The 22,492-nt window shown below is 42.0% G+C and overlaps 1 long non-coding RNA gene across 1 annotated transcript; it reads left to right on the forward strand.

The window, feature by feature from the left end:
• LOC110433166 lies at positions 15,629-18,436 on the forward strand. Its single transcript, XR_002450571.1, has 3 exons — positions 15,629-15,831; positions 15,907-16,030; positions 17,062-18,436. It is a non-coding gene; the product is annotated as an uncharacterized LOC110433166 (long non-coding RNA).

The raw sequence follows: 22,492 nt of genomic DNA on the forward strand, positions 1-22,492 counted from the left end.
AATGTTGTACAAGCATGGGTTCTGGTAAAGCAAGATTAGGTCCAGAGTTTACAAAACTATCAAAACGATCCCAAGCCTTGCCTAGTGATTCCTTGTCTAATTGTTTGAATCCTATAATTTCAAACCGAAGTTTAGCGACCTTTTCTACTGGAAAAATTTAATGCAAAACTCTTTTCATAAAATATCCCAGTCTCCTTGACTATTCCCAACATGGCGATTATACCATTTCTTAGCTCGACCCGTTAATGAAAACGGAAAATGTTTCCATCTTAGAGTTTCATCGGCCATGCCCTTAATTTTTAGACATGAACATGTTTGTTCAAAATTAGCTAAGTGGGAGTAGGGGTTTTCGCTAGAATTACCAAAAAAATGTGTTCTTGAACTAATTTGATTAGGGCCTTGTTTAGTTCCCAAAAAATTTTGCAAAATTTTTCAAATTCCTGTCACATCAAATCTTTAGACGCCTGCATGAAGTACTAAATATAGACAAAAATAAAAACTAATTGCACAGTTTGGTCAGAATTGACGAGACGAATCTTTTGAGTCTAGTTAGTATATGATTGGATAATATTTGTCAAATACAAACGAAAGTGATACTATTCATATTTTGCAAAAAATTTTGGAACTAGACAAGGCCTAGTCCCGGGCGTAGCTCATAGCTAGATGATGTGATAGGTTTAGAAGATTCCTTTGGCTAGAGGTACGATCCCGATGGTGCTCCATATTGATATAAAAGTTGAGATTCAATTACCATTATGTAGTGTATATATATATATATGAAAGGATAACTATAGACTAAGATAGACTATGTCAAAAATCAGCAAACCGTTCCCCAGCAACGGTGCCAGAAATGCTTGTTGGTATAAATTAACTGCATCCTAATAATGATTATAATCAGATTATCCGCAAGCGCACAGATATATACTAATCAACACTTCACCAAGATTAACACAGTTTTAATATCGAACCCAAAGGAACATTAGGTGATTTATGACTTAGCCTATAATTTCTTAATCTAAGGGGGCACAAACAATCTAGAAACTATTGGATGAGGAAATACTAATGTACTCTTGTTCCAATAACCAGTAAACTTTGTATAGTATCGTCTTATCAGGCAAGTAACCCGAATAGGGGGAGAATCAGAGTAACCCCCTACCAGGCACCTATAAGCCTATCTACGAGAAGTGGACTACAGACGAATCAACGCAGCTATAAAGTCACCTATGTGAACTACCACTGTCCGGCTGATCAGGGGACATTCACAAGCAACCATAGCCCAGACACCACGTCTACGCTAGAAATCACTACTCTGACCTAGGAGCTACCCAAATCGTAGTACTCAATATAATATAAGTTGCAAACCAAAGAACGAATACAAACAAGTTGCTTACTTAAATTAGAAGGGTAAATACAAATAGTATCTCAGAACGCTGTTCCGGGCGAGGGAGCCGAATCCCGAAGAATACAGCCACGAAGAAGCACCGACAGGCCGGGACTCCTCCAGAATCTCTACTCCTCTACTCTATCTCTCTCTAATCTCTATTTTGATTGCTAGCCTAGATCTAGTGGATCTCTATCTTATGCTCTGGCTCTTCATCTCTTGATCTGGCCTCCTCCAAGGGGGGTCTTGCCTCCTATTTATAGCCTGGTGGGGTGAACGCGCGCCGTTGGATCAAACCGACTTAACAAGCGGTCGAGATGGCTCCTCAGAGGCGGTGGAAGAAGCTTCCAAAAGGGAGGCACCAACCCTAACCCTAGGCGGCCGGGCGGCGCCAGGGTGGGGCCAGCCGGCCCCACCTGGTGTTGTCTGCTGGTCCCCTTGCTCTGAGAGTCTTCTGGAGTCTTCTTGATCCCTCTGGCGTCCTCCTTCCGTCGCGGATAAGTTTTGTGGTTATTTGACACTTAAATCTCTCTTTTCAGCATTTTCTAAAATAATCCCTAGAAAACACAGAATATACAAAACTCGTGGAAATTCTCAGTGATAACCCTATTCTAGTGGATATTCATTTCTGTTGGAGAAATAAATGCTAATACATTTTATATGTTAACAAGTGTCAACAAGTGTCAATTGCCTTATACATTTTGTTTAATGATAGACTCACTTTGAGATCCATCGCCCATGTAGGAATGTTGTGTCCATCAAGAGCCAGCTTGGCAAATTTATTCTTAGAAAAAACTTGGGCATCAGACTCTTTGGTGGTCATTGCCTACATGTTTATTGCATAATTTAATTAATTGTGGGGTTGTAAAATTTAACAAGAATGTAATTGCGTATGTAAAAACAATGTGAAATTGCATATGTAAAAGCAATGTGAAATTGTGTATGTATTACAATGTAAAATTGCGTATGTAAATAACAAGGTAAACTTGTTTATGTGAAAGAAGGTGGACTTGCATATGTTATATGGTATTTTGATTTCTCATTTTGTAGAACATAGGTAGTCACCATGAGGGTGTAGACTGTTTTATATTTTTCACGTTGGGACGTAGTCCTTATATATTTATTATTAATTTTGGGAGAGCACATTGAGGAATAAATCCCACAGTAGTATGAGTACTACCTTGTGGTCACCAAAATAATAGTAAAGCAAGGTGACATCTAGTGAAAAAATGTTCCAAATAGAGAGAAAAAATTGACCATAAAAATATTTACATATGTACATTTGATAGAGAATTATAAAAACAAGATGCGTTCGACATGCACGAAATTTGTTATTCATAATATGATTGCAAAATGTAAAATATTTACAATATAATTTACATCAGTGTCTAAAATTACAAGAAAATTAGACTAAGTAGATGATATAATTTAGGGAATGAAAAAACAAATTCTATGTAAATAAAATAAATAGCTAATTCAAAAAGAAAAAGCCAATGATAACTGGCCCAGGCTAAAAGCTCGCAGGCCCTAACCTAGGCCTGGGCCGCCAGTGTGGCCCAATTGGGAGAGGGAGAGATTGGGCCATATATAAGCCAGGGGCTACCCTAGCCCCTAGCCCAGCCGCCGCTAGCCACCAGGGGTGGCTCCCAACTACCGCCGCCGCCAAGCCAGGGGACGTGCACCCCATATTCCACGCGCATGAGTTCGTGTGGGTCCGCCTTGGCCTACGCGCGCCCTATGGGGCCATGTCGAGCACGGTGGACAGGGGAGTAGGTGGACACTCCGGTAGTGACACGAGAGAGCAACGCCACTGTGGGGGCCCGCCGTACGGGGCTGCAGCCACACGTGTGTGGGCAGGTGCCACTGCGTCGTTGGGAGGAGGCCGCATTCGGCCTGCCTCACCGGAGGCGCAGCGCCGTGCTAGGGCCATGAGGCTGTGACGAGTGGCTGCACGGGGGCCGCCATGCTGTGCAAAGGGACCGAGTGGGGCCGCATCGGCCGGGCTGGCCACACGGCTACGACACAAGGCTACACGGGAGCGGGCCAGTAGCGGGGCGTGGCTTGCAAGGTGCCGCTTTGAGGCTGAGCCACCGGCCATGGGGTGGAGTCCACGCGCAAGGTGGGCGGGCGCTGCTCACGTGGTCGTAGAGCCACATGCAGGGAGCCATGCCACGTCGTTGGTGTGGTTGGGCCTCATTGAGGCCATGCCGAGTCCACCCGCGGTCGCCCATGGAGCAGCGCTATGGAGCAGCGCCTCCTCCCCCTCCCCTCTTCCCCAATGGACGAGCTCAAGCTGGAGGAACGCGTCCCCGAGCCAAAGGCCCGCGTGGGATGCTGATCCACGTGCAGCGCAGACGCGTGGGAGGAGTTGGTGGTGGTGGAACAGTGAGCGCTGGTTCGACAATGTACATCGGCAACCGTGTCAGTGCCGACATCCGTGCCGTGATGGTTGGTGGAGACGGACAGCGTGGAGGCGGAATGTGTGCAGCCCACTCGAGAGACAGCATCAGTGTCATGTACCGGATCAGCGACAACGACTCTATGCTCAGTGGTTGCTGGCTGGCCACCATGGATGGTGGCGGTGGTGGGCATGGGTCGACGTCGTCATCGTGGAGTGGGCACCTTGGCCAGGGTAGAGCCGACAATGCAAGGACTGGCACTGGAGACGTAGACGGTGTCGGTGCCCTCGGCTGTGGTGCCGTGGGCGAAGCCACGGACGGCACCACCGAACGTCGTGATGGAGGAGCGACATTTGCACGTTTATGACCTTCGAAACGACGTCCTACAGGGTAATGCCCAGGATTCTAGTCGAGGTCGCGGCGTTCGCCCCGAAGGCGGTAGTCGCAAGGCTCTCCGAGGATTTTCCAGATGTCCTACAGGAGTTCCGCCTCGAGGCGGTTATTGCCGAAGTGGATGCCCAAGGTACGGGCACGGTTGATCACCATCCAGATGATCTAGAGGATGAGGGAAACCGTAGAGGCAAAATTACAATGAGGTAGCGACATTTTACCTTGGGGTGAAGGTCGATCCCTCGACGATGTTCGCACCAATTGAGCTATTCCTCTCTGGGGAAGGGAAGAGCGAGGTGCTGAGAACGTGTTGCGAGTAGAATGTAAAGTACGAGAACAGAGAGGAAGTAATAAACTCAGGTGTGTCTTTCTTTATTCCATTGATCGGTATTTATACAGGTCGAGGGGGAAGGGGAAACTCTCCCCTCAAGTAATCGAGTCCACAAATGAGTCGTAGGGGCATGCCCGTTGAGGAACCGGTCATCACAGATACCTACAGAGCCATGGGGGAAAGGCCTCTTGGGGAACCGGTCTTCATGGGAACTTTGTTTCCACCTTCGAGCTATTAGATAGAAGAATTTGATGAGATCATCTGGATTAACCGTAACACATACTATGTTGCAGTGGCAGAGGGAGGGGCACGGGGGGCTTGGCACCCCCTAACACGTTACGAATTCTGTAGTATATAGTGAGTATGCGTGTACGTATTAGCTATTCAGCCCCTCCCATATATTCCAAAATCCAAATGTTGGTGTATTTGTCTATTTGAGGCCCAATAAGAAGCAGCCCATTTAGGCCTATCTAGAACCTTCATTATTGTTTGGAGTATACGATAATGCGAAGCGTCAAGCACTCATGTAGTCACGTTGTCGCTCTGGCTTCCTCTATTTCTCGCCCAAACTGTTCGTCTTCCTGTTGTCTCCTTTATTAATCGCTAGTTCGCCGGACACTATTGTCGCTGTCCAAATTGACATTGCCAGCTACCATCCAAATTACCTCTCGTCCACCAGCAGGCAGCAGCAGCAGGTAACAATAAATCATCTAGTGATATCTCTTATCTAATTTACTCACTAGTGATTCTAAATTTTCCTTTCCAATTTCGGACAATATGAAGAAGAGAAAGACCACGACCACTAATAGCTTTTTTAAGCCGATTGGTTCAAGTGCTAATTGTATTGAAGCAGTTGCAAGCCAAGGCATTCAAAGTAATGTGGAAGTGGAAGCTCCTAACTTGGAAGGGGGCACTCATAATGATTATGTGCAGAATCCTAATAATCAGAGTAGTGTTGCTGCTAGCCTGCTACTGCTGAACCAATCGAAGCCGCAGGTGTTTCAGTACTGGAAGAGAGTTAATTGTGGGATTGAATGTTCTTTTCCAAAACACATGGGGGATGCTAGCTCAGCCCACAATTATTCAGTTCGGTGTTTTAATAAACAATGGCTCAAATTGACAATGTGGTTGTTAAGGAAAAAAAGATAATGGTTGCAAGAGGAAGACGAAGGCTTGTGACTTGCATTAGGTAAGAACTAACAAGAACAATTTCTCATGTCTTTTTTTATTGCAACTAGAGTTTCTGCAGTATTAAAATTTAACTTGTTTTCTTTCTGTACTTTGGTGGTTGACATTTCAAGGTTGTCCATTTAGAGCCCATGATGAATCTCTAGGTTCCTTAAACAGGGGTAATTTTCTTGAAATGCTCAAGCTTTTGGCTTCGTATAACAAGGAGGTTAACAGGGTTGTGTTAGAAAATGCTCCCTAAAATGCAAAATACTACCTTGGTCCCCAAAAGAATGCAATTCTAGAACAATATCATGTTTTAGCATACCAAGTTGGACCAATTATAGATAAAAACGTATAAATATTTGTAATATCAAATAAATACCATTGGATTAATTACAAAATATATTTTTGTAATAAATTGATTTAGAGTCATAGATTTGAATGCTATTTATTAGAAACTTGGTCAAACATGAAACACGCATACCATGGTTACAACCTTTCTAGGACAGAGGTAGTACACTTCACCTGATGTCCACAAGGAAGGACTTATAAAGGAGTGCTTCCTTGATCTAATTCATGTTAGTGATACTACTGCTTTGACACTTAAAGAGTCAATTTGTGTTGTCCTCTTAGCTAATGGCCTAAGCATACACGATATAAGAGGTCAAGGATACAATGGGGCCAGTAACATGTGAGGGGAGTGGAATGAATTGAAAGGTCTAATTCTCAATGAGTGCCCGTATGCATATTATATTCATTGCATGGTCATCAGCTTTAGTTGGCCCTTGTAGCAACATCAAGGGAGGTACATGAGGTACACAATTTTTCAGCATGCAAATTTCATGTTGTTAGTGCTTCTCCTAAACGCAATGATGAATTGCTAGCAAATCACGCAAAATTTCCCGTGAAATTGAATTGGGAGAGCTCGACACAAGGACAAAGGCTAGGGGACACGACATGGAGTTCCCACTACAGATCTATCCTAAGCTTACAGAAGATGTTTGGTGCCATAATTTCAGTCCTACACAAAATTGCTAATGATGGTTCAGTTTTGAAGAATTCTCAGGGAGATGCCAGTGGTGCCTTACGAATCATTGTCACATTTGATTTTGTGTTTATTCTACTCCTAATGGAAATGATTATGAAGATCACTGATGTGTTGTGTCAGACACTCCAAAAGAAGAACACTGATATCTTAAATGCGGCGGATTCTGTTTCCACCATAAAAGTGTTGCTTGGTGAGTTGCAAAATAATGCTTGGGAACCTCTTCTTGAGGAGGTCCAATTGTTTTGTGGAAAGCACGATATTGAAATTAGGATCTGAGTAAGAGGTATGTTTTCCCCAAATTATTTGAGAATGAAAGCTACATCATATTTATTCTTCTTTAAAATTGTACTTTTTCATCAATCCGTATTGAAATTAGGATCTGAGTAAGAGGTATGTTTTCCACAAGCTTTGTTTAGGGTTTAGGATGTGAACTACATCAACAACAACTACTACAGTCCATAGCAAAATCAAGGTTGGAACCAACAACAAAGGCCTAACTACTTAGGTAACTATACAAGTAATTATCAAGGTAACAATTCTTACAACAATTCTAATTTACCACCTTTGAGAGAGTTAGTGTCTAATCAAGGTAAGTTGATGGATAACCCGTCTAAGAAATTAGCATCCAATGATAAAATTCTAGAAACTATAAACAATAGGATGGATAATTTTTCAACTACCATTAAGAACCAGATTAGCTTTAATAAAATGATAGAATCACAGATAAATCAAATAGCTACTGTTGTTCCTACCACTAACCCCGGTATACCATCACAACTGAAAGGATTAGAATCTGCAAATCTTGTAGACATATTTGATGCAGGTGCCTATTGGAGCAACCCCGCAGGAGGGTGGTATGATGAATCTCTGTCAATCAAGAAAGGAGATCCTAGATGCCCAGTTGTCCCAATCTCCATTGGTAGCACGGACTTCCCTGAAGCACTTTGCTACTTTGGCACAAGCGTCAACATCATGCCCAGAGTAATCTATGAAAAATTCTTTACTTATCCTTTATCAGATACAACTATGTGTTTGTAGCTTGCAGATCTGACATTGTGCTACCCACAAGGAATCCTAATGAATATGTGTGTCCGAATTGGTACCTTATATGTCCCAGCAGACTTCGTAGTAATAGAGACCGGTGTTGATGAGAGGTCACCCATCATCCTAGGGAGACCATTTCTAAACACTGCTAGAGCTATCATCTACGCTAGCGCTGCCAAGATCAGTTTCTTCATCAAGAGGAAGAAGGAGACATTTTCTTTCAAGAATAAAACCTCACAGTTTCTAGAACAACCCCAATACGAGCCAAGAAAGAGGATGAATAGGAGGAACAAGCAAAACAAGAATAAGAAGCAAGTATGGACAGAATCAGCCAAGATGGTCATTGCAATTCACAATGATCAAGATCACCAGCTCGAATCCCCTCATTTGATCAAGAAGGAAGACCCTGGTGTCCCAACAATTGAATGTACAATCAACAGATGCTCCTTTCAGAAGGCAGTCTGCGACACCGGATCGAGTGTCAACATTATGGCCAAATTGAACTATGAGTTTCTGTACGGAACAATGCCTCTATATCCAAAATACATCCAACTCCAGATGGCAGATCAGACATACCGAATTGTCAAAGGTATAGCAAAAGATGTCCCCATCCAGATCGATGACCACTTCATCCTGACAAACTTCTTAGTCATTGACATGGGAGAAGATGATTATGATCCACATAACATCCTTGGAAGACCGTTCCTTAGTACTACTAAAGCAATCATCTACATTGGGATAGGAAAAGTGCACCAACACTTCCCCTCTGAGAAGGTATGTCGTCACTTTAATAATAACTATATTGTTGATGGATCTAAGCTGAACAGAACAAGAAGAAGAAGTCGCTACCACAACCAGAAGAAATAGAACACCGAGGACGGATGAGTGGACTATGAAGGAGAAGTGTCAAGATACAAAGATAAATACCCCACAACACAAGTATGGGAGGAGAAAGAGATCATAGCAGAAGAGGAGGCACAACCGGAGGCACCAGCTACACCATCCGACGAGCCCTAGGACAACTAAGGACATAAGGAGTCCTGTTCAGAGGACTTAAACCATCGAACACCGTGCCAAGAGGTAACACTTGGTAGTTATCCCTTTCCTCTTAATTATTTACTTTCCCTAAATAGTATAATCTTGTTTACGCTGTCTTTAAGAGAAAACAAAAAAAATTGTTTAAAAATGCTAAGCCCCATGTGAATACGCTCGTGGCATAAAACTCATAAGTATATTCGCTGTGGTGGCATAAAAATAAAATAAATATGTTTTTGTTTTATAAAATAAAAATATAAAAATATTGAGTTTATGATCCTGCTAGAAAGATAACACTCATTAAAGGAAGCTCGACTTGATCAAGGCTAGAATTTATGACTAACACTTAATCAGTTCCACAAGCTTTGTTGTCTATTTGAGCTCTACAAAATTCAAGGATCAAAGGAGAACATCAATCAGAGGACATCCTACCCGCTGTCCGAGTGCTGTCTCGACAGTCACTCCAATAGACGAGTACACCTCTACTACCTGCCAGTTACATCAAAAGAAATTACGTCAAAATCCAGCTTGGGGGAGAGCACCCCCATGTACTCAGCTAAGTATTTTTATCGGTCTTTATACCTATACTCTGCTGAAAAAGATGCATAATCTTAGAAACCCAATAAATATTTTTTTGCTTATATATATCTTTGCTTAGTTTAGAAGTTTGCTACTAGGAGAGAATAAAACAAAGTAGATATGCTAAAATGAACCTCAATGATAAACTCTTAACATAGATACGATGAATAGTTGCTCTGCCGTATTCCTTTCAAGTACCTAGTTTTCAAAATCGAACTTTCTTTCAAGTTTAGGCATAAATTTTATGATTTGAAATTTACTCTAAATCTGAACTTGTGGGAAGAGTACCTAATCTAAAGTCTAAGTTGTTGACCGATATGATATGGAAAGATTTGAGCTGCTGTTTATCTGTTCCTAGAGATACTAGAATTTTGGAGACTTTATTCTTTGAAAAACTTTAAAAATGCTGCATGATGAGTTCCTGTATGACGACAGTTTAAAATCCTACCACAGCCTTGCATACATGTTTACTAGATCAAGAAACCACACATTTACATTTTACTATTTACGAGCATTGAGTGTGGTCAAGTTGTGTAGACCCTCAGGAGCTAGTCATGCTATTTGAATCAAGAATCACTTGCACATCCACTCATTTCCATCTCCAGATTCACTCGAAAAAATATATATTCCAGTAATTCCCTGTGAAATAAATGCTCCAATCTTATTTGTTACTACCACATGCTTTGTTGCTCAAGAAGGATGAGTGCTCAGAAAAAAAGAGAGAAAGACGAGGAAATAAAAAGGGGCAAGTGCCTGGCAACCTCAGAAAAGAAAAAAAGTGTGAGACGAGAGGTAAAAATGGACAAGTGTTCGACAGTACAATTAGAGGTACAAGAGACCCACCTGAGTGAAAAAAAATAATTGAGCATCTCAGTTCCTTCGAAAAGCTACAAGTGCAAGAAAGTTATGTATCCTTCATAAGAGCAAAAGAAAACTTTCATCACTGTTTCATCACTACCACCATCATCACCATTCATTCGCCACATATCCACATCTTGATTTGACTTTATGACTTGTTCCTTTGGATCCGCAGTTTGACTATGCAATAAATGTCTTGTAAATATGTATACTCTATCTCCCACCTATGAGCTCCAGATATCAAAAGCCTTATTAGAAGTAGGGTAAGAGAGAAGGCATTGTTACTATGCCTCATACCATAAAAACCACATATCTTGAGAGAAAGGCATACACCATCAACGCCTTGGTGAGGATCCAAAAATACCACAAAAGAGAGAATTGAGAGAGTCATACACGGAATCTCTGAGTTTTATTTGAAAATCTGCAAGAACTCTGGAATTATAGTTGATCAAAGAGCAAGAAACATGGCGCTTGACTTGACCGTTCTATCCTTCAACTAGTCAAGACACAGCTAACGGTTACAAGCCCCATGGTGAAAGGTAAAATGAGTAAGTTTTAAATCTTAATTGTTTGCTCTAACTTAGAGGTGAGATCTTATTTGAAAGCATGTGTATCTTTAAGGTGAGAAAGCATTGCAGCAACTCCTGATCCACCAAAGAGTTTATGTTTGCTCAAGGACGAGCAAAATGTAAGCTTGGAGAGTTGTTGACGGTCCTTAAGTATCAATTTTAACCATCAACTAATCATGGAAAATGATCTATATGCAACTAATAGCTAGAATTAGGGTTTATACTGATAGAATTCCACGAGTTTTGGTGAAAGTCTATTTCTGCAGGGGGTTATCAAAAACTATGGAGAAAAGGCCCACATGTCATGATTACATAGAGATAATAACTAACCACGCAACTTTCTACAATCTAGAAGACTCTAGAAGAGGCGAGAAGCCGAGGGGCGCCAACCCTAGGGCACCCGCCCTAGGGGGTGGGGCGGCCGCCCTAGCCCCCTAGCCAATCAGGCTCCCCCTCATGGATCTTGCTCCATCGACCTTGAGGATCAATCTAAACCACACAATTAAGGTCGGTTTGATACGACGACCGACGTTCATTTGAGGAGGCTATATAAGCAAGGCCCCTGCCCCCTGGAGAGAGCCAACAATTCATTATTCAGATTCATCTCAAGAGGAGAAGCCCCTGATCAAGCCCTAGAACCACCACATCAACTAGATTTCTAGTTTAGCATAGCTACAGAGGATTAGAACTAGAAGGAGTCAATCTTCGATTGGTTTCTGGATCTATGAAGAGGATTCTTTGTAATTCTCGCACTAGTTCTTCATTGTTCATCATTGTTCTTCATTATTATTAATATGACTTTGGTCTATTTCATTATATTGATTATGACTTTATTCTATTTTCTTATATTCTCAATTATATTGTTCTTAGTTTATTATGCTTATATACTTGGCTTAGTTAGATCTGAGTTTTATCCATGTTTAGGATCGTATAAAGTTTATCCAATAATGGCTTGTCCATTGGTACCATGGGTAAATGATAGATATTGTGTAGGCGTGGTGCCTATATCGTATTTATCTGTGATTGTACCTTATATTCCACAACATGAGGTAGACCGCGGGAGTGACAGTCTTGTTGAATCCTCTGTAGTCCTCCTCCCGTTTATAGGGCAGGCAGAGCAGTACTATTAAGGGGAAACGATTACTCTGTTCTTCATCTTCCTTAGTAATACTCACTACACATGAATGAACCTTTTATCTAGCCATGATTGCCATGTATAGTTGCACTAATCATAATATGCTAAGACTGTATAGTTAGAATGACTTAGGAAATATTCTTGTAGTTTTTCCTAATTCTATGCTAATGACTTGCTAGAATATCTGTTGAGGTGCTTATCATTATTTTATGTGGTTGTTTATGCTGATCAGTGTATTTATCTTTTGTCACCATTCATTCATTATCTATATTTTATGTGAAACTTACCCTGTATTCAGAGAGATAGATGGAAGCTTATCATTACACATGCAATGATACTCATATTCCTCATTTATTCTTTAGCATTCCCTTCCTAGTGGTAAAAATATAAATAACGATACCTAGAATACTTTCTGGTTAAAATGCTCCATCGGTATTATCTATGCGCTTGCAGATACACATTCATATAGTTGTTAGAGAAGCATTTGCATATTTCAATACCGCATCTCTCTGCCATGTTGGGGATGACAACTTGGCTTAAGTGGCATGAGAGGTGGTTACCATTTTTGGCATCGTTATCAAGATTAGTTAATCTACTTTTGGTAACGACGTTAGAAGTATCATGAGCCCCTACTCGAGCACTGGTGGTCGAGTAGGGGTTTACTGGTCATTGAGTTTCCATGGGGGACGCGCGAGCATCCCCCGCAGGGGTAGCCCCTGAGGCCTCACAGGAATCGGTAGACTCCTTCGAGGGCTTTATTAATCTCTTTTTTCCCGGCAAGCCTTTGTGATCTGGCTTGATTGTCTCGTCCCCCTTTCGTCGAGGGGTGTCGGATCCGGCTGAGCCTCCGAGCCTCATACACTCATGGCTTTCCTGGCCCAAACGCGCGCACCGAACGCACGCATCGGACTCTACGGGGTGCGTCCGGTCCCTTACCCAGAGAGGGTTGCAAAACATGTTTCTCACCAGACGAGACTTGAGTGAGACACTGGACGATTGTAGAAGCGTCCGGTGTGAGGAAGTTTTTCAAGTACAACTAGCCATTAAGGTTGCACCGGACTCTCTGCGAAGTGCGTCTGGTGCAACATAAAGAGCGTCTGGTGCACTCGTTTTCTGTTGAAATCGAGTGGCCGACCCTTGGACTTGATGGGGATTATTTATACTCCTCCACCTTGTCCAAGAGAGGTCTCTTGCTCATTTGTTCAGCTGAAAAACACCTTGTGATGCAAGAGAGAAGCAAGAGCCTAGAGAGGATTGAGAATTGAGTGATTTCTTGAGTGAATCCTTGTCTAGTGAGTTCCAAGAGTTCAAGTGTGCATCCACCACTCTCTAGTGCCTTGTTTGGGTCAAGTGAGAGTTCTTTGCTTGTTACTCTTGGTGATCGCCATCACCTAGATGGTTTGGTGGTGATTGGAGGCACGAAGATCACCCGAAGGTCTTGTGGGTGGCTCGTGTCAAGCTTGTGAGTGGTTGTGGGCGATTCACCACGACGGAGTGTTGAAGAATCAGCCCGTAGAGAGCACTTGGTCCTTGCACGGACCAAGGGGGAGCAAGACCCTTGCATCGGTGCTCCAACAAGGACTAGTGGAGAGTGGCGACTCTCTGATACATCGGCAAAACATCACCACATTCCTCTTCGTCGCATCCTTTACATTCTAGCACTTACTAGTACTTTACATTCTTAGAATTGCCATGCTAGAATAGGATTGGAACTAGGTTGCAAAACTCTTATCCGATAGCTCTCTAGAACACTCTTAGGCACAAGGGTTGAATTGAGGCTTATAGGTTGCTTAAATTTTTAGAGAAGCCCAATTCACCCCCTCTTGGGCATCTTGATCCTTTCACTCCTCATTAATCTGATGTATATCATTTATTTGTGATTCATCAAGAGAGAAGATACTTCTCTGTGATGACCCAAACAAATCCTTATAATATTTTGTTATGAAAACTTTTAAATTTTCCTGTCCTTCGATTACTTCCCCTTCTTGTTCAAGTTGGAAAAACCCTTGTTTTTCTTCTCTTTACATTGGCCAACAAATGGAAATATTTAGTATTGTTGTCCCCCTCTAGCAAATCCTTAGACTTTGCTCTTTGGAACCACTTTATTTCTTCTTCCCGAAGCAATTGTGCAATTCTTTCTTTCATACTTTGCTTCAGGTCTAGCACCTGCTGGCTCAAAATCTGGGATTATGCTTTTATATCCAGTTCCCCAGCTAGCCGGAACAACTCCTACTTTTCTTTTCTACAATTTCCATTCACATTTCTTGCCGAACCTCTCAAGAATTGCCTTAATCTTATCTTATTCTGCCATCTCTTCATTGGGATTGATCCATAATTTACACTGTTCCAAATTCTTGTGACAGTCTCAAAAATTTTTTTGAAGGAACCAACTAAGTTCGAATTTGAACTCAGGTTGGCTCCTTCTTTGCACCTTCTCAACTGTGCAAAGCAAAAGGAGAGTATGATCAGAGATTTCCCTATCCAGTGCATCAACAGTGACTTGGGGAATTTTTTGCTCCCACTCCGTACTAGCTAGTACCCTATCTAATCTCTCATAGGTTGGGACACTTTTGGAATTGGCCCAAGTGAATTTTCTTCCTGACATCTCGATTTCCCTTAAATTTAGCCCATCTATGATGGCGTTAAATAAAAAGGGCCATCGACCATCGAATTTATAATTGTTTTTCTCACTTGGATTTTACTTTCCTGCATGCCTGTACTAATTCAGTTAGGAATTTTTCTTTAAACTCAGGTTGAGCTGCCCCATATACTACTACTAAGCACCAATGGAAGTCATCAACTCTGTTCCTGAGGTGAAACTTGATGAAGAAGTCCCCCTCCTCAATACTACCAACATCGCAAACATCTAAATTTACACCTAGTAGGATACCGCCTGGCCTTCCAAACGGTTCAGTCCAGTGCCACACAAATTTCGTCCCCCCACAATACCTATCAAGCTTAGCTTGTGAAAAATCCTTTTTGCTAGTTTCTAGGAGAGCAATGTAATCTAGTTCCTGCTCCCTTGAAGTATTACTCAGAAATTTGGTTTTAGCCAAGTCGCGAAGACCTCTGCTATTCCAAAAAAAAACACCTCTCATTTTACATTGATCTTGTTAAGCTTTAATTTCAATTTTCCGAAGCCTTCCTTCTAGACGACTTAGCGCAGACTTCCTTTGAACGATTTTAAGATCACTACTTAGGTGATAACTATCATCGTCAAAGATTTCCTCCATTAGGTCCCCACATAAAAATTCTAGTGCTTTCTTCTCAAACCCCTCATATTCAACTGAGTCAACATCAGACAACTCCGCCTCATTTATCTCCAGATCATACCCACGCCCACTGTAGCTAAAATCTTTTTCCACTAAACTCTGCACATTCAGTTCAAAAGACCTACAACAACTGCTGCTCACCTCTAAGCCTAACTTCTGCAAGTTATCCACAGCCAAAGCAACGGAAGAAAAACAAGAGGGGATCATGGATTCGTTACCTTTGCTGCACTCCAAATTCCTAGACAGCATCAAGCGCTCAGTCTGCACTAAAGTGTGTTCAGCCGCAACACCAGCCAGTCGCGGACTCACCCTAGCAGGGGACAGCACGACCTCTGGAATCATCGCCGCACCCAACACTTTTGTTTTAGCTTGACTGTCCTGGGCCACCACCACACAGTGTCCCTTACCTTCCACCTCAACACCCTCCCCAGAACCCTTCTCCAACTCTTCCACCTGAGCTATATCAGCACCTTCTTCCACCTCCAACGCATGGACCTCTTCTTCCCTCTCAACATAGATGACACCATTCAGCACAGGTGTCCCCGATGCCCCCTCCCAGGTTCCCTCCTCCATCACTTCTGTGGCAGTCCCTACAGATTGCAGGTTCTCTGTACATACAGGTGTCTTGATCTGTTCTGTCAACACTCCACAAGTCATGACCCGCACTCCTAGTTATCTGATCGAAGTCCCTATAGATTGCAGCAGGCATGCCCTTCAAGGGTGAGTTGGCCAACTGCTCGGCCCCTGCCTTTTCTTATCCCTGGCTGGAGCTCACGTCCACAGAGGAAGAAAACGATCTGCACCTACGAACAAGACGAGGTAATTACCAGTTTGCTGCCGGCCATAGAATAGATGTCATTTATCCGTTTAAGTTTGTTTTCCCTGTTCAAGTTACTTAGTTTTGAATTGGTGTGATCTATACAGAAGTGAGGAGTGAATCTATTAAGTTAAATGTAAATTGATTAATATTTACTTGATAGCTTTCTAATTAAAAATAAACTAGGGTTATAATTTGGTTCTAGTTGCGTGCGATCGTGTCGATCGAAACTACGTATTAGCGACGATGTTTAACAATCTCATATCTTTAAATTTTATAAGTTAAATATTAATTTAATTTATGCTTATGCAATTGAGTTTCTAATTAAAAGCAACATAGGTTCATATTTCGGTCTTTCCATAAATTAATGTTAATCTAATTAATATCAACTTTGATGCCTTTTGAATTATAAGATGCTTAGTTCAACCTTGAAATATTAGTGCTTTTATTTAGTTGTCACATATTTTTCTATATATATAGTTGAATATTAAATTGATTAATATATATGCACCCAAGGTTATAATTAAAAGTAATATAAGTTAAATATCGATCTTTCATAAATAAACTCTAATTTGATTAATGTTAATACATATATTTATAATTATAATAATTTAGTTAGACCAAACGTGCTCCTTACACAATTGTTTATATGTTTATTTCTTTTGCAAAGATAAAGCTTGACTTGTTGAATAAATTGTGTGAAAACATTTAGAAAATAAAATATGAATAGTTTCAACTCGGTTTTATATTTAAATATGATTTGTTTAATCTGGATTAATAATTTATTCTATGGTTTTATTAAAATACAATAAATAGAGCTTGTATTGTTTTGTTTCTTTTATATCCAAAACTTCCGGTAGTCATTTCTTTTTAATGATAGTTTTGGTTCCGACGTTTCTCATGACCATAGCAATAGTTGTCTTTTGGTATGTTATTTTCAAGCCTTTTTGCTTTGATTGGTGTAAAATGTTTTTAGTTGTCCTCTCTTTGTGTGCTTGAATGTTTGCCTATGCTTGGTGTTTGCTACGAGTAGACGAGAACCATTTGTGGACGCTGAAGATCAGAAGATGATGACTAAAAGCACATGGTGTGAGGATTGAGGAAGTGCTTAAGGCAAGTATAACTTGGGATTATCCTTGTTACGTATACACTTTTAATACATATATCATATGCATGTGTCCACCTTGATAACCTTATCGAAATCATAGATGATTGTTATCTTGAATTCCTTGATACCTATTAGATATGCATTTGGGTAGTTCTTGCTAGTGCTTGACTTAATCCATGATCTTGTAAGATGATTAATGACTATGCAATTAACGTTAAAAGACGGCTACTATATGAGATCTTGTTTGTACGTGATCACCCTGGATTAACAGTACAACCATGAGGGCTATATTGCTTTGGCTTTAGCTCAGTATGAAGATCTTTTCTAGCTTGTTAGTAGTTACCCATAAGGGCACTAGAGGGGCTTGCCGACTCGGGTATAGTGCGGCCTCTGTCCTTATGTGTATAGGCTGCGTGTCATTGTGCCATTCAGAAGGGGGGCTCTACATCTGCTCGCCAATTGGAGACCTTGTGGCCCTAACTTGTTAGACGAACTTTTGAAAGGCTTCATAGTGAACCCTACTGACCTTCCTTGGTAGTCAGCCGGTCCCTGGGTATGGTGGTGCCTACTGAACCCGCGATTTGGTCCTAAATAGTGCATCTGGTGACCTATAGCTCACTTTGGCTGGTAAGTGTGGTTTGTGTGGGGAATAAATCACCAGCTGGTTAGAAATCGATTCGAATCGCCATCGCTTCTGGATAGTGAGCACTTGACTTGAGCTTCGTCATCGTAGTAATGTTATGGAACACTAGATGGTTATGGTATGTTGATGAAGCTGGAAATGCTACATTAAATTGGTACTACATCTGTATTGGATAAAGTGATTGTTATAGCACAGGTGCGAAACTAGATGATAGGTTAATGATTACTAACTTGATCTAAATAAAAGAAAGGTTACTCACTTTGTAGCTTAAGCTCTTTTATGCAAAAAGTGTTGTCAAGCTAGCCCACTATAAAGCCTTACATGATCCTTGGAGTCAACTATTTCTGGTTTATGACGGGTAAGTCTAGCTGAGTACATTCTCGTACTCAGGGTTATGTTCCCATGTTGTTTAATTTGCAGATGGACATATGTATTATGGGTACTGCATTAATTGTCTCTATACAGCTATGGGAGATGCATAGACCAAGGGCGTGGTCACTCTGACTTATCTTTTACTGTTGTGGGATTGATCAGACTCTGGCACTGTAATCAAACTAAGCATGTGTGTTTCAGAAACTATTTGCTTCCGCTACTACTTAAAAAATATGGTTTGTAATAACTTTATTTGAACTCCAATGTAAATGACTTATTTGTGAACGTTATGTAATGCATGAACGGCGACCGCTAAACTTATTATGATCATGGTTGTGTGAGTGGAAAAGTTTGAGATCCTTCAGGATTTCACGGACTACCGGGATTATATGGGCTTAAGTCTGATAGTTTGATTGCGGAAGTGGTCACTATTAGACTTAATCTCTTATAGTTTAGACGTTTCTGTTACAACTTGGTCCTCAATGCTCTTCTCTAGGGGGAGGGGCTCTATTTTTATAGGCCGGTTGGATCAAACCGACTTGAATGGATAGAGGAGATCAATCCTTGGAGGTGGTGGAGGATCATGGTAGAAGCTCGCTGGCAGGTGGGTCCCACCTAGGGCAGCCACCCTTGGGGCTGGGTCGGCCGACCTGGCCCAGTTCTAGGTGGGTCCTGCCTTCACCGATGTGTCTTCTCGTGTCTTCTAGATTCTTCTCCATTTGGTTTCACTAAAAAATATTCTTTTTAGCTCGATATTTTTCATATCTCCTCTGTATTTCCTGATACACCCCTATAGAGCACAGATTCTACAAAACTGTAGAATTTGGTTAAATACTCCCCTATACTACATTGATATTATGTTGTATTAATCCTTATTATGATTGGTTGACGGGTTGCTTTATGGTAGTTAAGGACCGTCAGTAATGACTGGTGACCAGACTCGGCCCTATATCCGGTGCTTCCTCAGCTTGCACGTCCACGCTACGTCACCCGGATGGGATGGTGAATAATGTTCACCCAGTGTTCGGTCACCTGCGTCCGATGAACCTAGAAGGTGACCGGACGCGCAGCTCCCTACGTATAGTGCTAAACCCTGAGAACGCTCGCCAGTCACCATGTGTATATCATCGTGTGCATGTGTGTTAGCATTTTCACAATTATTTTCTTCAAATGAGTTAAGTTAGCTCACTAGGTTCTAAATGCATGCACGTGAACAATGTCACCTAGTGGCACTCGATAAACCACTTAGCTAAATAATTCTCCTCTTTATACTACGACTATCTATCCTATGTGTGATCACACCCTCTATGATGTCTTGATCACCAAAACCAAAAAAACCTATCTTTTACCTTGCCTTGATCTCCAAAGGATTTTTGTTTGTCTCTTTCTTCTAGTCCAAGTTGAGCACTTGATCACCTTGTGGTCATCATCACCATCACCATGATCCTCTAGCTTCATCACTTGGCATGGGACTTATCATTTCATGTCTACACACTTAGCATAATGATTAGTCTCTAGGTTTCATTAATTATCCAAAATCAAAGTAGGGCTTTCAACTAGCAAGGCAGTGGAGCTTCAGCGAAGGTGCGCAGGGTGGAGAGTAAAGATGGCAATTTTTACCCAAAACCTGATGGGTAATTACCTTATTAGCGTAAAGGTATGGCTAATTTTTTCACCCATGGGTAAGATAATGGAAAAAAGCTTTACCCAGCGGGTAAAGCGGGTAAGGGTATGGGACTCTATTGCCCATACCCGTTAACCCATGGGTAATTTTAACCCGATTCAATAAGTTAGAATCATGGGCCAAAATCACCATACACAACCCAAGTCCAATAAAAATCATATATAATGTTGTCAAACCATAGGCCCTCACCTTAGTACCTCACTCATCCGCTCCCTCCCCTTTCCCCTATCTCCTTGTAGCGGCCACACAACATGGGAACTTGTGAATTTTGCCACTTGTTATCTAGTAATGGTGGATTTATCTATTAGATTACTTGATCAGGTATTCATAGAGCTCGTATATTTGACGATTTTATTAATGACTTGTGATGCTTTGGTTGAAATTGGAAGCCTGAAATATTTAAATATGTATTTATTTTTTACAAGTATTCTTGGAATCATGGGTAAGGATAACCCATGGGTTACCCGTTACCCGCGTGGGTAAGGATATGGAAAAAAAACTCTTACCCGTACATGGGTATGGGTAAATTAACGGGTAAAATATTTTCTCATGGGTAAGGGTATGGGTAGCATATACCCAGTGGGTAATTACCCATTGCCATCTTTAGTGGAGAGGAGGTTGAGGTGAGTCTAGTGGTGCATGTGGATTAGCGTGGAGTGTTCAGATGGAGAAGTTGCCCTCGGCCACGACTAAGCTCTACCTTAACGGCAAGGCAGGGGTGAGACTCCAAAATTGGAGCTTGGTCGGGTGCAATTCAAGGCGAGGTGGGGTCGGCCAGCTGGCAGACTCCAAGACGAAGCTAGGGATGTGGTGAATCGGATGGTGGTGACTCCACCATGCCGAATTAAAGGTGTGGGTCCGTCAATCATGGTGGTAGAGAGGGGAAAGAGGTAAGGGCAAGTCGGGCTCAGCTTGTCCATATTATGGTGGGATGTGGCAGAGCACTGTGGAGACTCGCATGCGGGCACTACAGTCCTCATGGCCAAGAAGAACGTGCGCACATAGCGCCAATAAATGGCAAGGCGACGACGAAGGATAAGGCCATGTGCGTCATGTGGCAGTAGCAGTGCCATAGGCAGGGCAGGTCATAATTGTTCGCTGGTGTGAAAAGTCATGGCTAAAAATACTGTTCGTTGATTTATCATGAGAGAGAAACATGATTGGCTGGTAAAAAATGTGTCTCTGAAAAGACAAGCAAACGGGTTGTGTGTATGTGATGACGCGATGGCCGCAACACAGTGCGAGGCAACAGCAGTAGCAGTGTGACCGCATGGCAGGGCGGCAGCCGGTAGCGCGACGTGACGAGGTGAGCTGCAGCGGCTCCGTGCGATAGCAGCCAGAGGCAGGCAGGCCACAGGCCAGCCACGACCAGTCGAGGGCGGCCTAGACCCCAGCGGGCGGCCCACGCGCGCAAAGCCGAATGCGGCCACGGCGCGTAGAGAGGCACGGTGACCGCGCACACAAGCCATCTCGACTGAGACAAGTTACGCGCAGAATTCTTAAAGCGCATAAAAAACTAATCTAAGAAAACTGGAACCAAATCACCTTCACTACACTCAAGACGGCACACTGGACTGTCTAAAGGAACTAAAACATGGCATCAGTATTCAACTAGATATCACAGAATTAATTCATGAACATAGCTTTGCCAAACTGTTTTGAATTCGAAATTTTTCCAATTCTTTGAGCTGAATTGAATTTCAAGTTCCATTTTTGAGCTATTGGAAACATTAGCTAACAACATTATTTTTTTTATGACAAGAGTTGTATTGTCGTCCACAAAGTTTGCACTTCAAACTTTATTAAGGTGTCACATATATGTTCTATAGCATTTTTGTTCATGAAAATTTGGTTTTCAACCTAACTTGATATAACATACAACATTGAATAGCTTTTAATTTAACGTTTTCATTAACCACCTTATGTTACAAGAAGTTATGTACAAGCTTTATCACATGTATTAACACATAAACATGATGCTCATGACATGGTTTGGTAAGTCGTTTAAGTGGTAACACTGAGGTGTTACAAAGCAGAGGCGAGGGTTGGCCAAAGTGTCTTGCACAGCCTTCAAATGCTCCTCTCACAGGTGCACAAGCATCTTCAAATGCTCAAAACTGCACCGACCTAAACGTCTGTAGCCTCGCAAACCTGCTGTCAGGTGTAAGGTGCTACACTGATGCTTCACTCTCACTTGGCAGCCTGAGCTCTGAGCTCCACACCTAGGACGCTGGGCTAGGAATTTTCATCCTAGACCCTACCAATCAGAACAAGTTCTTCATCAAGGCTCATGTCAATCAAACAAGTTGTGCCCTCATGACTGAAGCTGCTGGGATGGCACTAGCTGCAATGATCTCATCCTCTCCATATGATAGAAATTTCCTTTCTCACTGACAGTCAACTTCTTGCAAGCTTCTACGATGGCGCTGATCTTGGTTCTTCTCCATAGTGGTATATCATGCTGTTCACCCAGAGATTCCTTAATGCAATGGTCAACTCAAGCTACAAAGACTCGAGATCCATAGGAGCTTCAACACTACTGCACACTTGCTTGCCTCCCAAGCCTTTGGAGCTTGCTCAATGTAATGTGTCAAATTTATCTTGCTCTAATGCAAGTAATGTAGACACTTATCCTCTGTGTGAGGCATTAAGACTTG

Source organism: Sorghum bicolor, chromosome 2 (genome assembly GCF_000003195.3).
Source record: "Sorghum bicolor cultivar BTx623 chromosome 2, Sorghum_bicolor_NCBIv3, whole genome shotgun sequence".
NCBI classification, from domain to species: Eukaryota; Viridiplantae; Streptophyta; class Magnoliopsida; order Poales; family Poaceae; genus Sorghum; species Sorghum bicolor.